Genomic DNA, 18,732 nt, shown 5'->3' on the forward strand with positions numbered 1-18,732 from the left:
CCATCTGCTTCTTCCCGTTCCCCTTCCCTGTCTCTGGTAATCACTGTTCTACTCTCTGCTTCTATAATATCAACTGTTATTTTTTTAGATTCCATATATGAGTGAGATAATGCAGTATTTGTCTATGTCTGGCTTATTTCACTTAACATGGTGTCTTCCACGTCCGTCCATGTTGTCATGAATGACAGGATTGCATCCTTTTTATAGTTGAATAGTATTTCATCATATATATGATGAAATGTGTATACACACACACACACACACACACACACATTTTCTTTCTCCATTTATCTGTTGATGGACACTTAAGTTGATTCCGTATCTTGGCTATTGTAAATAGTGGTGCAATAAACATGAAAGAGCAGATATCTCTTTGCCACACTGATTTCATTTCCTTTGGACTTACACTTTGTAGTAGGATTGCTGGGTAATATGGTAGTTCTATTTTTAATATTTTTAGGAAACTCCATACTGTTTTTCATAATGGCTGTACTAGTTTACAATTCCACCAACAATGTGTAAGTATTCCCTTTTCTCCACATCCTCACTAACACTTGCCTTCTTTCACCTTTTTTATCATAGCCATTCTAACTGGAGTGAGATAGTGGTTCATTGCAGTTTTGATTTGCATTTCCCTGATGATTAGTGATGTTGAGCATTTCTTCATACGCCTTTTGGCCATTTCTGTGTCTTATTTTAAGAAATGTCTGTTAAGGTCTTTTGCCCATTTTAAATCAGGCATTTTTGTTTGTTTGTTCGTTTGTTTGTTTTGCTTTGTTTTGTTTTTTGGTTTTTTTTTTTGCTGTTGAGTTCTTTGAATTCTTTATCTATTCTGGATATTAATCCTTCAACAGATGTAGAGTTTGCAAATATCTTCTCTCATTCTGTAGGTTGTCTCTTAACTCTGTTGTTTTTTTTGTTTGTTTGTTTGTTTTTGCTTTGGAAACCTTTTTAGTTTGATATAATCTCATTTTTCCATTTTTGCTTTTGTTACCTGTGCTTTTGAGGTCTTATTTTAAAACTCCTTATCCAACCCAATGTTGTCAAGTAGTTCCCCTATGTTTTCTTACAGTAGTTTCATAGTTTTGGGTTTTATGTTTAAGTCTTTAATCCATTTTGAGTAGATTTTTGTATATGGTCTTGTATACGTAGTTGGTTTTGTATATGTAGAGGTAGAGGTTTAAGCTAAAGACCACCTGCTGCAGAATCCCTTCTTGCTCAGGGGAGGTCAGCCCTTTTGTTCTACTCTGGCCTTCCACTGACCGGGTGAGACTCATTCACATTATGGAGGAGAACATGCTTTATTCAAAGTTGACCCATTTCAATGTTAAACGTATCTAAAAACAGCCTCCCAGGAACAGCCAAAATAATGTTGGACCTAATATCTGCGCACCGTAACCCAACAAAGTTGACACAAAATTCACCATCACAAATGACTATGCATTTATTTAGATCTTTCAACATTTCTCTCAGCAACCCTTTGTAGTTTTCAGTGTATATGTTTGGAATGTCTTTGGCTAAATTTATTCCTGAGTATTATCTTCTTTTTGCTGCTATTGTGAATAGAATTATTTTCTTAATTTCACTTGTGGGTTGTTCATTATACTACCAACATTTTTGTTATTGTTGTTAACTCCTTGGGACTTTCTCTCTAAAGAATCATATTCTCTGCAAATACAGTTTTTCTTCTTTCTCTCCAATAGAGATGACTTTTACTTCTTTTTCTTGCCTACCTGCACTGGCTAGAACCTTTAGTATAATGTCGAATAGAAGTAATGACAGCAAATATGTTTGACTTGTTTTGAATATCAGGGTGAAAGTACTTAATCTTAAACCATTAAGTTTAATGTTAGCATAGGTTTTTCACAGATACCCGTTACCAAGCTTAGGAATTTCCAGTTTTTTCTTAATTTTCTGAGAGTTTTCATTAGGAGTGGATATTAATTCTGTTACATGCTCTTTCTGTGTACATTGAGATTATTATAATTTTTTTTTTTGTTTGTTAAATGGTGAACTACATTGATTGATTTTTGACTGTTAAACTAAGATTGCATTTTTGGGAAAAATCCCATGAAGTTATGATATGTTATCCTTTTATATATTGCTGTAATTGATTTGCTAAAGTTGTATTAAGAATGTTTGCATCTGGCCAGACGTGGTGGCTCATGCCTGTAATCCTAGCACTTTGGGAGGCCAAGGCGGGCAGATCACAAGGTCAGGAGATCGAGACCATTCTGGCTAACAGTGAAACCCCGTCTCTACTAAAAATACAAAAAATTAGCTGGGCGTGGTGGTGGTGGGCACCTGTAGTCCCAGCTACTCGGGAAGCTGAGGCAGGAGAATGGCGTGAACCCAGGAGGCGGGAGCTTGCAGTGAGCCGAGATCGCGCCACTGCACTCCAACCTGGCAACAGAGCAAGACTCTGTCTCAAAAAAAAAAAAGAAGAAGAAAGAAGAAAAAAAGGAAGAAGAATGTTTGCATCTATGTTCATGAAGGCTATCGGTCTATAATTGTTGTTGTTATTATTTTAATTCTAACATTTTTATCTGGGTATGTTATTATTTTAATTCTAATGTTTTTATCTGGGTATGGTAAAAATGCTGGTTTAATCAATATTATATGCTGGTTTAATCAACACTATAGAAGAGTTTGTAGAACAGATATTATTTCTTCCTTAAATGTTTGGTAAAATTTACCAGTGAAGCCATGATCTACTTGGGTAAACGTACCATGTGCCCTTCAAAATAATGAGTATTCCGCTATTGTTGGATGGAGAGTTCTTGTATATTAGGTAAGATTTGTTGATAACCTCTATCCCTACTAATTTTCAGTCTACGGGTTCTATGACTTACTGAGACAGAGTATTGAAATCTCTGACTGTAGTTGTGGATTTGTCTATTTCTTTCTGTAATTATATCAGTTTTGCATCATGTTTTCTAAAATTCTACTATCAGGTACATAAATAGTTATGATTGTATGCTCACTTCTATTATTTGACTCCTTTTCCATTATGAAATCACCTTCTTTGTTGCTTGTAGTATTCTTTGCTTTGAAATCTATTTTGGCACTCCAGCTTTTAGACACTCAAGCTTTCTCTTGATTTATTTTTGAGATATTTGTATCTTTATATTTACAATGTCTTTGTTCTAGGCAGCATACATCATCATTCTGTTTTATCTAATATGCCAATCTCAGCTGTTGACATATTCATATTCATACTTTTTGTATTTAATGTGATTATTGGTATGACTGAGTTTAAATCTAACATTGCTTTTTTTCTGTTTGTCTTATCTGTTCCCTTTTTCTTCTTCTTTCTGTTTGTCTCATCTCTGTTCCCTTTTTCTGCTTTTCTTTGAGTTAACTGAGTACTTTTAAACATCCCATTTTTGTTGACTTATTAACTGTAAGTCTGTTATTCTTTTAGTAGTCGCTTTATCGTTTATAGTACATTTTTAACTTATCACACTCTACCTTCAAGTGTCATTATATTACTTCCTGTGTAACATAAGAATTTTATAACATTTGTCTCTTCCTGAACTTTCTACTATCATAAATTCTATTTCTACATATATTATAAACTCTATGCTACATTGTTGTGTTTAACCAATTATCTATTAAATATATTTAAATGACTTATTAAAAAACTTATTATATATTTGCCAACATATTTACCATTTTGGGTGCTTTTCATTCCTTTATGTAGTCCACATTTCTATCTGGCATCATTTTTCTTCTCCCTAAAGGACTTACTTTAATATTTAACTCTTATTGGCCAAAAATGTCATCATTTTGCCTCTTTAAAATATATTTTGTTAGGCATAGAATTCTAGATTGACTGTTTTCTTGCAGTATTTTAAAGATGTTAGTCCACTGTCTTCTTGCTTTCAATATATCCTACAAAAATGTATAGTCGTCCTCAACTTTGTTTTTTCCTTTGGTTGCTTTAAGATTTTTTTTTTTTTTTGAGATGGAGTCTCGCTCTGTCGCCAGGCTGGAATGCAGTGGCACAATCTCAGCTCACTGCAACCTCTGCCTCCCGGGTTCAAGTGATTCTTCTGCCTCAGCCTCCCGAGTAGCTGGGACTACACTGCAACCTCTGCCTCCCGGGTTCAAGTGATTCTTCTGCCTCAGCCTCCCAAGTGGCTGGGACTATAGGCACGTGCCACCATACCCAGCTAATTTTTGTATTTTTAGTGGAGACAGGGTTTCGCCATGTTGGCCAGGATGGTCTGGATCTCTTGACCTCATGATCTGCCTGCCTTGGCCTCCCAAATGCTTTAAGATTTTTTTGTAAGAAAATGTTGTACATATATACAATAGAACACTATTCAGCTATATAAAATAATGAAATCCTGTCATTTGAAGCAACATGGATGAACTTCATGACATCATACCAAGTGAAATAAGCCAGGCACAGAAAGACAAATGCAGTATGATCTCATTCACATGTGAAATCTAAGAGTTGGTCTCATAGAAGTACAGAATAGAGGCCGGGCGCGGTGGCTCAAGCCTGTAATCCCAGCACTTTGGGAGGCCGAGATGGGCGGATCACGAGGTCAGGAGATCGAGACCATCCTGGCTAACACGGTGAAACCCCGTCTCTACTAAGAAATACAAAAAAAAATAGCCGGGCGAGGTGGCAGCGCCTGTAGTCCCAGCTACTCGGGAGGCTGAGGCAGGAGAATGGCGGGAACCCGGGAGGCGGAGCTTGCAGTGAGCTGAGATCCGGCCACTGCACTCCAGCCTGGGCGACAGCGCGAGACTCCGTCTCAAAAAAAAAAAAAGAAGTACAGAATAGAATAGTGGCTATTAGAGGTCAGGAGAAAGAGTGCAAACAAGGAAAGGCTGGTCAATGGGTATAAAGCTACAGCTAGGAAAAATAAGTTGGGACGTTCAATTACATAGCGTGGTAATATAGCCAATAGCAATGTAGTTAAATTTCAAAACAGCTAGAAAAGAGGATCTTGAAAGTTATCACCACAATGAAATGATAAAGCTTCGAGGCCACAGACATGCTAACTACCTGCCTTGATCATTATGCAATGTATATGTCTACTGAAACACCACATTGTACCCCATAAACATATATAATTATTATGTATCAATTATAGACAAAGTAAAAATAAATACAGAAAAGTGAAATTTTTAAAAGAATTTTTATCCCTGTTTTTCAGCAATTTGATTATGTCACACCTCATAGTTTTCTTTTTTTCTTTTTTTTTTTTCTAAGATGGACTCTCACTCCGTCGCCCAGGCTGCAGTGCGGTGGTGCGATCTCGGCTCACTGCAAGCTCCGCCTCCCGGGTTCACACCATTCTCCTGCCTCAGCCTCCCGAGTAGCTGGGACCATAGGCGCCGCCACCACGCCCGGCTAGTTTTTTGTATTTTTAGTAGAGACGGGGTTTCACCGTGTTAGCCAGGATGGTCTCGATATCCTGACCTCGTGATCCGCCCACCGCGGCCTCCCAAAGTGCTGGGATCACAGGCATGAGCCACCGCACACGGCCCACACCTCACAAATGTCTTCATGCTTCTTCTACTTGAGCTTCTTAGATCTGTGACTTTATAGTTTTCCTCAGATTTGGAAAATTTGAGCCATTATTTCTTCAAATATTTTTCCATCCCTTCCCCTCTATTCGAGACTACCATTACACATGTATTAGGTTGCTTAAATGATGCTCTGTTCATCAGAAATGTTAGTTGTTTTCAGAGCAGTTTTAGGGTCACAGCAAAATTGACCACAAAGTACAGTTCCCATATATCACCTGCTCCCACACACATACAACCCTCCTATCATTGTCCTGCACCACAGCTGTACTTTTATTACAATTGATGAACCTCCTCTTACATGTCATTATCATCCAAAGTCCATAACTTACGTAGGAGTTCACTCCCGGTAGTGTACGCTCTATGGGTTTTGAAAAATGTGCAATGACACGTATCCACCATTTTCATATCATACCAAATCGTTTCACCACCCTAAAATTCCGGTGTTCTCTACGTATTCATCCTTCCCACCCCACAACCCCTAGTGACTACTAATCTTTTTACTGTCTTTCTAGTTTGGCCTTTTCCAGAATGTCATAGAGTTGGAATCATACAGTGAGCGACCTTTTCAGATTGGGTCCTTTACACTCAGTGATATGCATTTAAGGTTCCTCTGTGTCTTTTCATAGATTGATAGCTCTTTTTTTTTCTTTTCTTTTCTTTTTAGTTAACATCCCATTGTCTGGATGTACTATAGTTTATTTATCTACTTAACTTTTTTTCTCTTTTTTTTTTTTTTTGTTTTTTTGAGATGGAGTCTTGCTTTGTCACGCAGGCTGGAATGTAGTGGAGTGATCTCGGCTCACTGCAACCTCCACCTCCCAAGTTCAAGCAATTCTCCTGCCTCGGCCTCCCGAGCAGCTGGGATTACAGGCACGCGCCACCAAGCCCAGCTAATTTTTGTATTTTTAGTATAGACGGGGTTTCACTGTATTGACCAGGCTGGTCTTGAACTCCTGACCTCGTGATCCCCCGACCTCGGCCTCCCGAAGTGCTGGGATTACACATGTGAGCCACCACGCCCAGCCCTATTTACCTATTAAAGAACATATGGATTGCTTCCAAGTCTTAACAATTATGAATGAAGCTGGTATGGACTTTTGTATGCAAGTTTTGTGTGGACATTAAGTTTTCAGTTCATTTGGGTTAATACCAAGGAGTGTGATTGCTGATGAGAGTTATGTTTTGTTCTTTTTATAAACTTACAAACAATATTCCAAAGTAGCTATACCATTTTGCATTTCTACCAGCAATGGATGAGTGTTGCTATTATTCCACATATTCACCGGCATTTGGTGTGGTATTTTGGATTTTTGCCCTTCTAATAGATATGCCCTTCTAATAGATATCCCTACATATCCAATAGATATGTTAATATCTAATAGATATCCCTACATATCCAATAGATATGTTAATATCCAATAGATATGTGATTGGATATGTAGGGATACTTCATTGCTTTAATTTACAATTCCCTAATGACATGTGATGTTGAACATCGTTCATATACTAACTTGCCATCTGTGTATCTTCTTTGGTGGGGTATCTGTTAAGGTCTTTGGCACATTTTTCATTCAGGTTGTTCCTTTTCTTACTGTTAGGTTTTAAGATTTCTTTGTGTACTTTGGATAACGGTCCTTTATTAGATGTGTCTTTTGCAAGTATTTTCAGCCGGTGGCTTGTCTTCTCATTCTCTTGACATTGTCTTTCACAGAGCTGAAGTTTTTAATTTAATGAGGTCTAGCCTGTCAATTCTTTCTTTCATGGATTGTGCCTTTCCTGTTGTATCTAAACAGTCACTGCCATATCAAAAATCATCTTGGCTTTCTCCTATGTTATATTCTAGGAGTTTCATAGTTTTGCATTTTACATTTAGATCTATGATCCATCTTGAGTAAATTTTTGTGAAAAGTATAAGGTTTGTTTAGATTCATTTTTCTCCACATGGATGTCCAAGTATTCCAGCACCATTTGTTGAAAGGATTGTCTTTTCTCCATTATATTGCCTTTGCTCCTTTGTCAAAAGCAACTGACTATATTTATATCAGTCTATTTTTGAGCCCTCTATTCTATTCCATTGATCTCTTTGTCTCTTCTTTCACCAATACCGCACCGTCTCAATTACTATAGTTTTATAGTGAGTCTTGATGTCCTGTCTATTCTCCAACTTAGTTCTCCTTCGATATTTTGTCGGCTATTCTGGGTCTTTTGCTTTTCCATATAAACTTTAGAATAAGTTTGCTGTTATCTATAAAACAATTTACTGGGATTTTAATCGATATTGCATTCAATCTACAGATTAGGTTGGGAAGAATGGACATTTTGATAATATTGAATCTTCCTATCCATGAACATAAAATGTCTCTCCGTTTGTTATTTTTGGATATCTTTCCTTAGAGTTTTGTAGTTTTCCTCATAAAGCTCTTATACATACTTTGTTATGTTTATACCTAAGTATTTCCATTTTATGGGTGCCAATATAAACAATTTTTTTTTTTCTTTTCCGAGACAGAGTCTCATTCTGTCGCCCAGGATGGAGTGCAATGGCACGACCTTGGCTCACTGAAACCTCCGCCTCCCGAGTTCAAGTGATTCTCCCGCCTCAGCATCCCAAGCAGCTGGGATCACAGGCGCCTGCCACCACGCCTGGCTAAGTTTTTTGTATTTTTAGTAGAGACGGGGTTTCGCCGTGTTGGCCAGGCTGGTCTCGAACTCCTGACCTCATGATCGTCCCTCCTCGGCTTCCCAAAGTGCTGGGATTACAGGCGTGAGTCACCGCACTAGTCAATAATGTGTTTTTAATTTCAAACTCCACTTGTTCATTGCTGACAAATAGGAAAGTGATGAACTTTTCTACATTAACCTTGTATCCTGCAACCTGTTATTGTTGCTTGTTAGTTCTAGGAGAGTTTTTTGTTGATTTTTTTAAAGTTTTTCTCCATAGACAATAATATTATCTGCAAACGAAGACGGTTTTCTTTCTTCCTACCCAATCTGTATACCTTTTCTTTCTTGTTTCATCGCATGAGCTAGAACTTCCAGTATGAGTTGAAAAGCAGTGGTTAGAGGAGACATCCTTTCCCTATTTCTGACGGTAATGGGAAAGCATCTAGTTTCTCACCATTAAGTATGATGTTAACTCTTGGGTAGTTGTAAATGTTCTTTATTAAGTTGAGAAAGTTCTCCTCCATTCCTAGTATACTAAGAGTTTTCTTTATTATGCGTAGATGTTGGATTTTGCAAATGCTTTTTCTGCATTTTATGACATAATTATGTGATTTTTCTTTGTTAGCCTATTAATGTGATTGATTACACTAATTGATTTTTTAATGTTGAAACAGACTTCCTTATCTCAGGTAAATTGCATTTGGTTCTGGTATAAAATTCTTTTTATAAATTAATGGATTCAATTTGTTAATATTTCACTGAGAATTTTTGCATCGACTTTCATGAGAGATGTTAGTATGTGATTTTCTTTTCTTCAATGTCCTTGCCTGGATTTGGTTTAGAGTAATGTGGGCCTCACAGAATGAATTAAAAAGTATTCCCTCTTTTTATCTTCTGGAAGAGTTTGTAGTGAATTGGTATAATTTCTTTCTTAAGTGTTTGGGAGAATTCACCAGATAAATCTGTAAGGGCCTAGTGCTTTCTGTTTTAGAAGATTATTAGTTATTAATTCAATTTATTTTAGTGAAGATAGGCCTATTTAGGTTGTCTATTTTTGTTTGTTGGTTTGTTTTTGTTTTAGCAGATTGTGTCTTCTAAGGACTTGAATAATTTTACCTAAGTTGTCAAATTTGTGAGCATAGAGTTGTTCATCATTTTCCTTTATTATCCTTTTAATGTCCTTGGAACTTGTAGTGATGTGCCCTCTTTCATTTCTTATATTAGCAATTTGTGTCTTTTCTCTTTTTTTTCTTAGTTAGCTTGGCAAAAGGCTTATATATTTTATCAATCCATTCCAAAAATCAGCTTTTGGTTTTGTTGATTTTCTCTATTGATTCTCTCTTTTCAATTTCATTAATTTCTACTATAATTTTTATTTTTTTTCACTTAATTTGGATTTTATTTTCTATTCTTTTTCTAGTTTCCTAAGGTGACAGCTAGATTATTGATTTTTAGATATTTCTTCCTTTCAAATACATGAATTCAATTCTGTAAATTTCCCTAAAGCACTGCTTTCACTGAATCCCACAATTTTCAGTAAGTTGTCTTTTCATTTTTATTTAGTTAAAAGTATTTTTATACTTATCTTGAAATTTTTTCTTTGACCCATGTGTTATTTAGAAGCACATTGTTTAGTCTCCAAATGTTTGGGGATTTTCCATCTATAGTTCTGTTATTGATTTCTAGTTTAATTCCATTACAGTCTGAGAGCAGACATTATGTAATTTCCGTGCTTTCATATTTTTTCAGGTGTGTTTTATGGCCTGAATATCCCATACATGTTTGAGAATAATGTGAAATTTGCTGTTGTTAGATGGAGTCATCTATAGATGTAAATTATATTCAGATGATTGATGTTGCTGTTGAGTTCAACTATGCCGTAACTGATTTTCTGCCTGCTAGAACTGTCTATTTCTGATAGAGGGGTGCTGAAGTCTCTACCTATAATAGTGGATTCATTTATTAAGAATTACTATGTCTTCCTGGAGTATTGACACCTTCATCATTTTATAATGTCCTGCTTTATCTCTGATAAGTTTTCTTGCTCTGAAGTCTGCACAGTCTGAAATTAATATAGCTACTCCCACTTTATTTTGATTAGTGTTAACATAGTATTTCTTTCTCCACTCCTGAACTTTTCATCTATATATGTTTTTGTATTTAAAGTGGATTTCTTGTAGACAACAGAGAGTTGGGTCTTGTTTTTGGATCCACGCTGACAGTCTCTGTCTTTTAATTAGTCTATTTAGACTATTGGTGTTTACAGTGATTGTTGGTATCATCGAATTAATATCTCTCATATTTGTTACTTTATTTCTATTCATTGCCCTTGGTATTTGTTCCTATTTTTGTTGCCTGCTCTTTTTATGCCTTTTTTAGTTTTAGTTGAACATTTTATATAATTCTCTTTTCTCTCATTTCTTAGCATATCAACTATATATTTTTTTACTTTTTTTCCAGTGGTTGCACTAGTGTTTGCAACATACATTGACAATAAATTCAAGCCCACTTTTACTTTTTGCTTTTGTTTGTTTATTTAACTTTTTTTTTTTTTTTTTTTAATAGAGCTCACTATGCTGACCAGGCTGGTTTCAAACTCCTGGCCTCAAGCTATCCTCTTACCTCAGCCTCCCAAAGTGCTAGAATTACAGGTGTGAGTCATCATGCCCATCCTCAGGTTCACTTTTTGTTTGTTTGTTTGTTTGTTTTGAGACGGCGTCTCACTGTGTCACCCATGCTGGAGTGCAGTGGCACGATCTCGGCTCACTGCAACCTCCGACTCCCAGGTTCAAGCGATTCTCCTGCCTCAGTCTCCTGAGTAGCTGGGATTTCAGGCATGCACCACCACACCTGGCTAATTTTTGTATTTTTAGTAGAGACAGGGTTTCACCATTTTGGCCAGGCTGGTCTCAAACTCCCGACCTTAAGTGATCTGCCCACCTCAGCCTCCCAAAGTGCTGGCATTATAGGCATGAGCCACCACGCCAGGCCAAGTTCACTTTTAAGTAGCACAATACAACTTCACAGATAGTGCAAATACCTTATAATAAAACATTTCTAATTTTCCCTCCCACTTATTGTATAATAGTATATTTCATTTCTACATAAGCATACATAATTATGTTATACATACATAAACATACATAATTGAATACCTTATTGCTATTATCATTTTTTTCTCGTTGGCCATGAACCTTGTGATTTGTGAGGAAAAGTATCACATCTATTCATTCCCACAGGAACCAAGATAAGAATTATATCTGACATCATCCATCCCAAAAAAAAAAAAAAAAAGAATTATATCTGACATCCTCAAAAACCATACAAATGAGAGTGGAGTGAAATATTTAAAGTGTTGAGAGAAAAATCCACCAAACTAGAATTGAGACTTCAGAAATGAAGACACAAGGACCCAGGGGAAACTTTCTGTTTTTGTGCTTTAATGGACAGCCATGTAGAAATGGAATTGGACCAAAAGGTATGATCTAATGGTAATAGAGTGAAAAGGGGAAACCCAGCAATGCCTGTCTGTTCAGATTTTTCTTGGCCTCTCTGTGTAGCCTTCCTTCCTCCTGGGAATGGAGCAGGACCTCTCTTAATGAGGGTCTTCAAGGGAGAAGGGAAAAGGGAGAGAGTGGCCCTCCTTGTTTTTATGGCTTGCTTTGGGGGAGAGGGGTTCTAGTTTCTATGACTCACCTTGGGGAAGAAGGAATCTTTTTTCTGGTGGGGGTGGGGGTGGGAGTGGGCGGGATAGGGTCTCCCTTTGTCACCCAGGCTGGAGTGCAGGGGCATGATCTCGGCTCACTGCAACCTCCGCCTCCCAGGTTCAAGCGATTCTCCTGTCTCAGCCTCCTGAATAGCTGGGATTACAGGCGTGCGCCACCACAGCCCGGCTAATTTTTGTATTTTTAGTAGAGACAGCATTTCACCTTATTGGTCAGGCTGGTCTTGAACTCCCAACCTCAGCTGATCTGCCTGCCTTGGCCTCCTGAAGTGCTAGGATTACAGGCATGAGCCACCCTGCCCAGCTGGATTCTTTCGGTTTCTATGACTCACTTTGTGGAGGGGCAGGAGGTAGGAAGGCAGAAGGAGGTCAGACAGACCTTGCTTCTGAGACCTCTCCAATCTTCAGTTCCAAGTGATCAGCATGCCAAGGCACCATACTTCAGGGTGTGCCCCAATACTGCTCTGTAAGTCAGGTGTTTGTTCCTCTGGCTCCTTTCAAGAATTTGTTTTTTAATCTTCAATCTTCTTCTGAAGTTTGAATATAATTTCCTACAGGCAGTTTCTGGCATTTATTTGGTTTGGTGTTCTCTGAACTTTCTGTATCTGTGGTTTGACTTCTGACATTAATTTGGGGAAATTCTCAGTCATTATTGCTGCAAATATTGGTTCTATTTCTTTCTTTTCCTTCTCCTTCTGATATCCCATTGTGCATATATTAGTTACATCGTCTGTAGCCCCTGAGTTCTTGGATATTCTGTTCTGTTTTTTTCATTTTTCTCTTCGCTTTTAAGTTGCAATTGTCATATCCTCAAGTTCAGAGCTTCCTTCCTCAGCCATGTCCAATCTACGAATGAGCCCATCAAAGGCATTCTTCATTTCTGTTGCAGTGTTTTTGATCTAGATTTCTCTGATGTTCACTATGAGAACCCGGTAGAGCTTCTGGAGGCAAAAGTCACAAAAGTGTACACCCCCCACCACCCTCCAATGGAGTTTTTATTACTCCGTCTTATTCACTGAGCCTCCAACAATCGATCAGTTACAGGTCTCGTTTCCCTGCTCCAATTCTGGTTTCCACGGAGGTTTCAGCTCCTGGGTTTCAGCTCTAGCAAGTTGTGATTCTTTGTGTGTGCCTGTCTCTCTAGTTTTTCAAGCAACAGCTTGCCCTGTGACATCATCTCTCTCACAAATCTGAGAAGAAGCGTTGTTTTTTAGTGTGTTTGGGTTTTTCCTTGTTGTTAGGATGGAATGACAACTTTCAAGCTACTTATACACCAGACCATAACCCAGACGTCTGTTCTGTTCATGTTTTAGATTATTTTTTTCTCTGTGATTCATGTTGAAAGTTTCTATGGTTACGTTTTCACTTTCACTAATGCTTTCTACTGTAATGTCCAACCTGTCATTAACCCCATCCAGTGCATTTTTCATCTCAAGCATTGTACTTTTTATCTTCAGAAGTTTGATTTAGATCTTTTTTACGTCTTCCATGTCTCTACTTAACGTTTTTTAATCTTCTCTTTAACTTTTGGAACATATTAAATACAGTTATGATAACTGTTTTAATGCCTCTGTCTGCTAATTCTAACATCTGTGTTAATTCCAGGTTGGTTTCAACTTTATTATTATTCTCCTCATTATGACTCATATTATCCTACCTCTCTGCATGACTGGCCTTTTTTACTATATGTCGATTTAATATACAAATTTTGCCCTGTTCAGGACTGGATGTATTTTATTTCTTTTTCTTTTTTTCTTGAGATAGAGTCTCGCTCTGTCACCCAGGCTGGAGTGCAGTGGCGTGATCTCAGATCACTGCAACCTCCACCTCCCAGGTTTAAGCGATTCTCCTGCCTCAGCCTCCTGAGTAGCTGGGATTATGGCACACGCCATCACGCCCAACTAATTTTTGTATTTTTAGTAGAGACGGAGTTTTACCATGTTGGTCAGGCTGGTCTCGTGATCTGCCTGCCTTGAGCCTCCCAAAGTGCTGGGATTACAGGCCTGAGCCACCACACCTGGCCTGATGTTCTATAAATATTCTTGAATTTTGTCCTAGAGTGCATTTAATATACTTGGAAAGAGATTGATCCTTTTTGTGTTTGCTTGTAATATTTGTTAGGGGGGATCAGAGCAGCATTTGGTCTGAGGATACTCATTCCCCACTAGTGAGGCAAGACTCAACCCAGCACCCCAGGAATGAGGATATTTTCCAGTCTGGCTGGTGGGAACAGGTACTGTTTCCAGTCTTGTATGAGCTCCAGATACTGCTCCCTCTAATCTTTTCCCCTAGTTCCTTCTCCAGCCTCAGGTACTGTACACACGTGCTAATCAGGACTCTGTGACCACTTGAGGGGGTCCCTCAGTGCATCTCTACGGTTTTTTTTTTGTGCAGCTCTCTCTTCTCTGGTTCTCTTCCCTGAAAGCTCTCTTTGCCTTAGTCTTTCTCAGTTCGCTTCATCTCCTCAATTCAAGGTGTCTTCCAGGATCCAACAAGGTTTCTCCTCCCTGCGCCATGCCTGAAATCTCTCTTAAATCAGTAAGCTGGTAGACGTGTAGGAGTCATCTCAGCTCCTCGTTTCTCAAGAATCACTGTTCTTTGCTGCCTGATGTCTAATGTCTTGAAAACTGTTCTTTGATGTATTTTTCCAATGTTTTTGTTATCTGGGGCAAGAGAATAAATCCAGTCCCTGCAGAGCCTATTTATCCCTGTTACCAAGACGTGACCCTTCTGGGGTCTCTGCTGAATATTCCCCACTGAGAACACCTAGTTCTCTCCACCTGGCTGGTCTGAACAAAGCTTCCCCGTGTGCGCGCTCAGGATGGCTCACCTTACTGCTTTCTGGCAGCGCTTTTCCCAGTTTCACGGAGTTTCATCCATGCTTATGTGGCTTTGCTTTCAGCAACAAACACAAGAGCAAACCTATGCCGGTTTCTGCAGCTCTTTCTCTAAGCTGCTTCCTCTGCTTTGGCTTCTGTCCTGCAAATTGTGACTGCCTTACCCTCACCAAACTTCAGTCTCCGAACCCTCCACTCACCGTCACCCCTGCACTCTGCGTGGCTTCTCCTTTCCTGCGCTGAGGTCTGGAGAGTGCCTCCAGGCAGAAAGAAGAGGGGATCGTGGGGTCCATCTTACTTGTTTCCTTTTTTTCAGGGATCATAGTCCTGCGCTTCCTGTTATCCAATGTTTAAAAACTGCTGTTTCATTTGCCCAGTTTTCTCGTTGTTTATTATGGGAGCGCAAGTCAAGTATAGGTTTCTCCATCACAGTGAAAGCAGGAGTCTTCAATGTAAGTGTTTTAAATGACAACATGCAAATCATCATATTGAAAGTGCTTTTTTAAATGAATATCCCACTCCTACCAAAATTCTGATCACTCCTCTACAGAGGGCTGGCCCTTGTTTGAGAACAGCTCGTCTAGTGAAATCCATGGATGTAAAGCCTTTAATTCAACCACATTTATTCAAACATGTCATAAACCGTATTGCATGGCGGGCACGGTGCTCAGTTCTGAAGATACAGAGACAGTAAGACGCCACTGGTGCCTTAAGGATTTCTCTCTCACAGTCAGCACCTTGTCAGAGTGTTAAAACTCAGTAAGGGCAGTGACAGAGATAATCGTGTGAAATACCAATGAGGCAGGGAAAGCGGGGAGGGGAACAGGCCGCTGAATCCAGTTTAGAGACAGGTGGAAGGTTGTCAAGGATTACTTCCGGAGGTGACACTTAAGCTGACTCTTTAAAGAGGAAAGCAACTCACCAGGCAAAGAGAGGACAGTCTGAGCAAAAACATGAGGCAGAAACAGCACACAGTATGCCTGGGAACAACAGGCCATTTGAGGTTGCTGAAGCAAAAATTCCCAGAGAGGGAGAGGCAGGGGATGGAGCTGGAGAGGCCGGGAGAGGTCACGACAGGGAGGGCCTTCTGTGTCACACTGGGGAGCCTGCCACTAAGGGCTGAGTCTTTTACATAACTTTGCATGGTGGCTGGCAGGGTGCATGCCCGCCTCAGCACACAGCAGGTATTATTAGATGATGATCATGAGAGATAAATCTGAGAAACCGCAAAACTCTGAGCGGAGCCAAAATCCCTTAGGTTCCGAGGTTCCAGAAAGTTATCCGACTCCTCTGCCCCTTTGCAAATTCAGCTGAGATGTGTGGCAGTGGTGGTCAGCCAGCCCTGAGGTGCTGCTTTCTTGGCAATTGGCTGAGCCTCTAGACTTGCATCTACGGCTGGAGCATAGTAAGGAGGGAGAAGGGGAGAGCGTGAGTGAGACAGAGAAGAAAGACAGCACTAGGGGACAGGAAGTCACGCTGAGAGACACAGCCACAGTGGGGCTCAGATTGAAGGGATAGATCAAGAAGCACTTTAACGCAAGAAGATGATTTCTGGTCTCGAGAGGGGAATCATATGCTTTCTCCCAGAAAACTCTGCAAATACTTGGTGACCAACCAGACCACAAAGCCGCGCATTCAGGGGCTCCCTCCCTCCCCATCGTAGGGATCTCTGGGAGTGGGGCAGGGTCTCCAGTCTAAACTCAAGCCAGGATTCAGACACATATGCACAATGCAGATGGGCCGGTCCCAGCAGAAGTCTATTTGTCTGAGGGGTTGAGGGGCCTCCAGAAAAATAATCCACATGGAAGGAAATGGGAATACCACCTGATCAGCTCAACCCATAACAAGACTGAGTCCTTTGCAGGGCAGGGAGTCTGAAAAAACTTCAAATGAGCAGATCACCAGGGCATGAGTAGTACTGGCCAGGTATATCTTTCACAGGTATAACATGAAGACAGGGCCTAAGGTATTCTTCCTGGCTTTGAAACAGAACATAAAGCAGCTCTGGCTCCTTGAGGGCTTCAGGTGCTGAGCTGTAGTGAGAAAGGGAACACGCCCGGGCTGCCCAGCAGGAGGTGGAAGGGCTGGAGAACAGCGTGAGCCACACAGGTGCCTGGCAGTGTGCCCAGGAACACTGTGCTCGTGACCATGTGTGAGACACGCTCTGGAACTGCAGAAATCTCTCGGGGGTGATTTGTAGTGGGGTGAAGTTCCACACGAGTTGGAAGAAGGAAGAACGAGGGAAATGTGGATTATGACTATTAATGAGGCCTGGGAAAAGCTGAGTTCCACTAGGAAGGTACAAAGTTTAGGTTTCCCTAGGGAATCGCTAGCAAGCTAATAGCTGGCTCATCCTTGCAGAAGTTCTACCTGGACACCGTTGATCAGTTGAAATTGTTTCTCTTCAATTCTCCCTCTTGTAGCAAGTTTATGAGCTGCAAATGTCCCTGTTTGCTCAGGCCTAGGGCAGGAATCCTTCCTAGATCCTCATCTCTACAAGTGTCCTTCTCATGCTGATTAAATCCAGTGAGCAACCTCTACCACTAAAAAAAGCAGGGAGGTGCCTGTCTGAGCAAGATGGGGAGGAGATACAGGAAGGGTTCCAGGCCGCTGTGCCAAGCTCGCACAAAGACAGACCTTGAGACAAAAGAGACAAAGACGCTAAGCACAAACAGCTATTTTGTTTTCCACCTTATCGTTTTCCATATTTTCCAAATTATCTATAGAAAGAGGCAAATGCTAGTTTTTCAAAACCGAATGTAAAAAGTACAAGTAAGCTCAGCTTTTCACAATCTACATGGATGAGGCGTATCTGGGTTTTACGTGCTTTCCTTTTGGTCACCCCTCAGGCATTTGATCTCGATTATGTAACACACAGGAGTCACAGAGAGCAACCACCTGGTGTGATAGAGGGCGTTCTGCCATGCAGATGATGCAGAAGGTTGGTGTGGCTAAGCACTGCCAAATCTGACAAACCTGTATTTTGTGGCATCCCCCTTGGGGACAAGGACCCTGTTGTAGAAGGAGACAGACATGAACATATTTTCCTACTCACCTCCACTGGACCTTGGCTCATCCAGCGAGAGTGATTGACAATCTCCAAAGGCTGTTGGCCAACTATTTGCAAGAGGGGTCCATGGAGGGAAGCCTCTTCCACCTGTTACTCTTTTCTCTATCACTTCACATCCACAGGGGTCCCTAAGCCCCAAGACAAGGGTCAAGTGCAAATCTGGTAAGCCAAGAAGACCTAGCAGTTGTCAACTTAATTAGCCTTCAGGAAAAATATATGGCTATATAAGCACAGTAAAGTTGCTATAGAGACAGGCAGAGGAGGTGCATTTAGAACAGGGCCTCATCGCATCACCCGATAAAAATAAGACCCAGGCTTTTTAATAGCATGAATTACTTAAGTTTTAAATTTAACAGGGGACGACACCAAAGCACTCACTGGTTTTCAGAACATTTGAGGAATCTGGGCTGCCTGCTTCTGCATATGTTAGCAGCCATCACAACATATGCTCTGGCGGATGGCAATGAAGAGCTGGAAGCCCACGTGTCTCTCCCACCCCCTGAGATAAGAGATGGTCTTTCTCACTTTGGTTTGTCCTCTTTAATTGGGTGAGATTTTCAATGTGTTTCAGGAAAATTTCTGAGAAATAACTCTATCGTGCTCTGCACTGGGCCAGTCGCATGTATTATTGCGAGTCATTGTAACAAGCTTAGGAAGCAATGATCTCATTTTGCAGACGACAAAATAATGAAGCTCAGAGAGGTCCAGAACTTTCCCAAGGTCACGGAGCTACTAAATGGTGGAGTTGAGATTCAAATCCAGGTGTCCCCATTCCAAAGCTCATTGCTTTATGAGACATGAACCACAACCTCCGCACAGAGAGGAACCCAGGATGGGGTGAATCTAAGAAGCTTTACCATTTTTATTGGTATATGGCATAGACCTTG

The sequence above is a fragment of the Mandrillus leucophaeus genome, unplaced genomic scaffold, assembly GCF_000951045.1.
Source record: "Mandrillus leucophaeus isolate KB7577 unplaced genomic scaffold, Mleu.le_1.0 Scaffold508, whole genome shotgun sequence".
NCBI lineage: Eukaryota > Metazoa > Chordata > Mammalia > Primates > Cercopithecidae > Mandrillus > Mandrillus leucophaeus.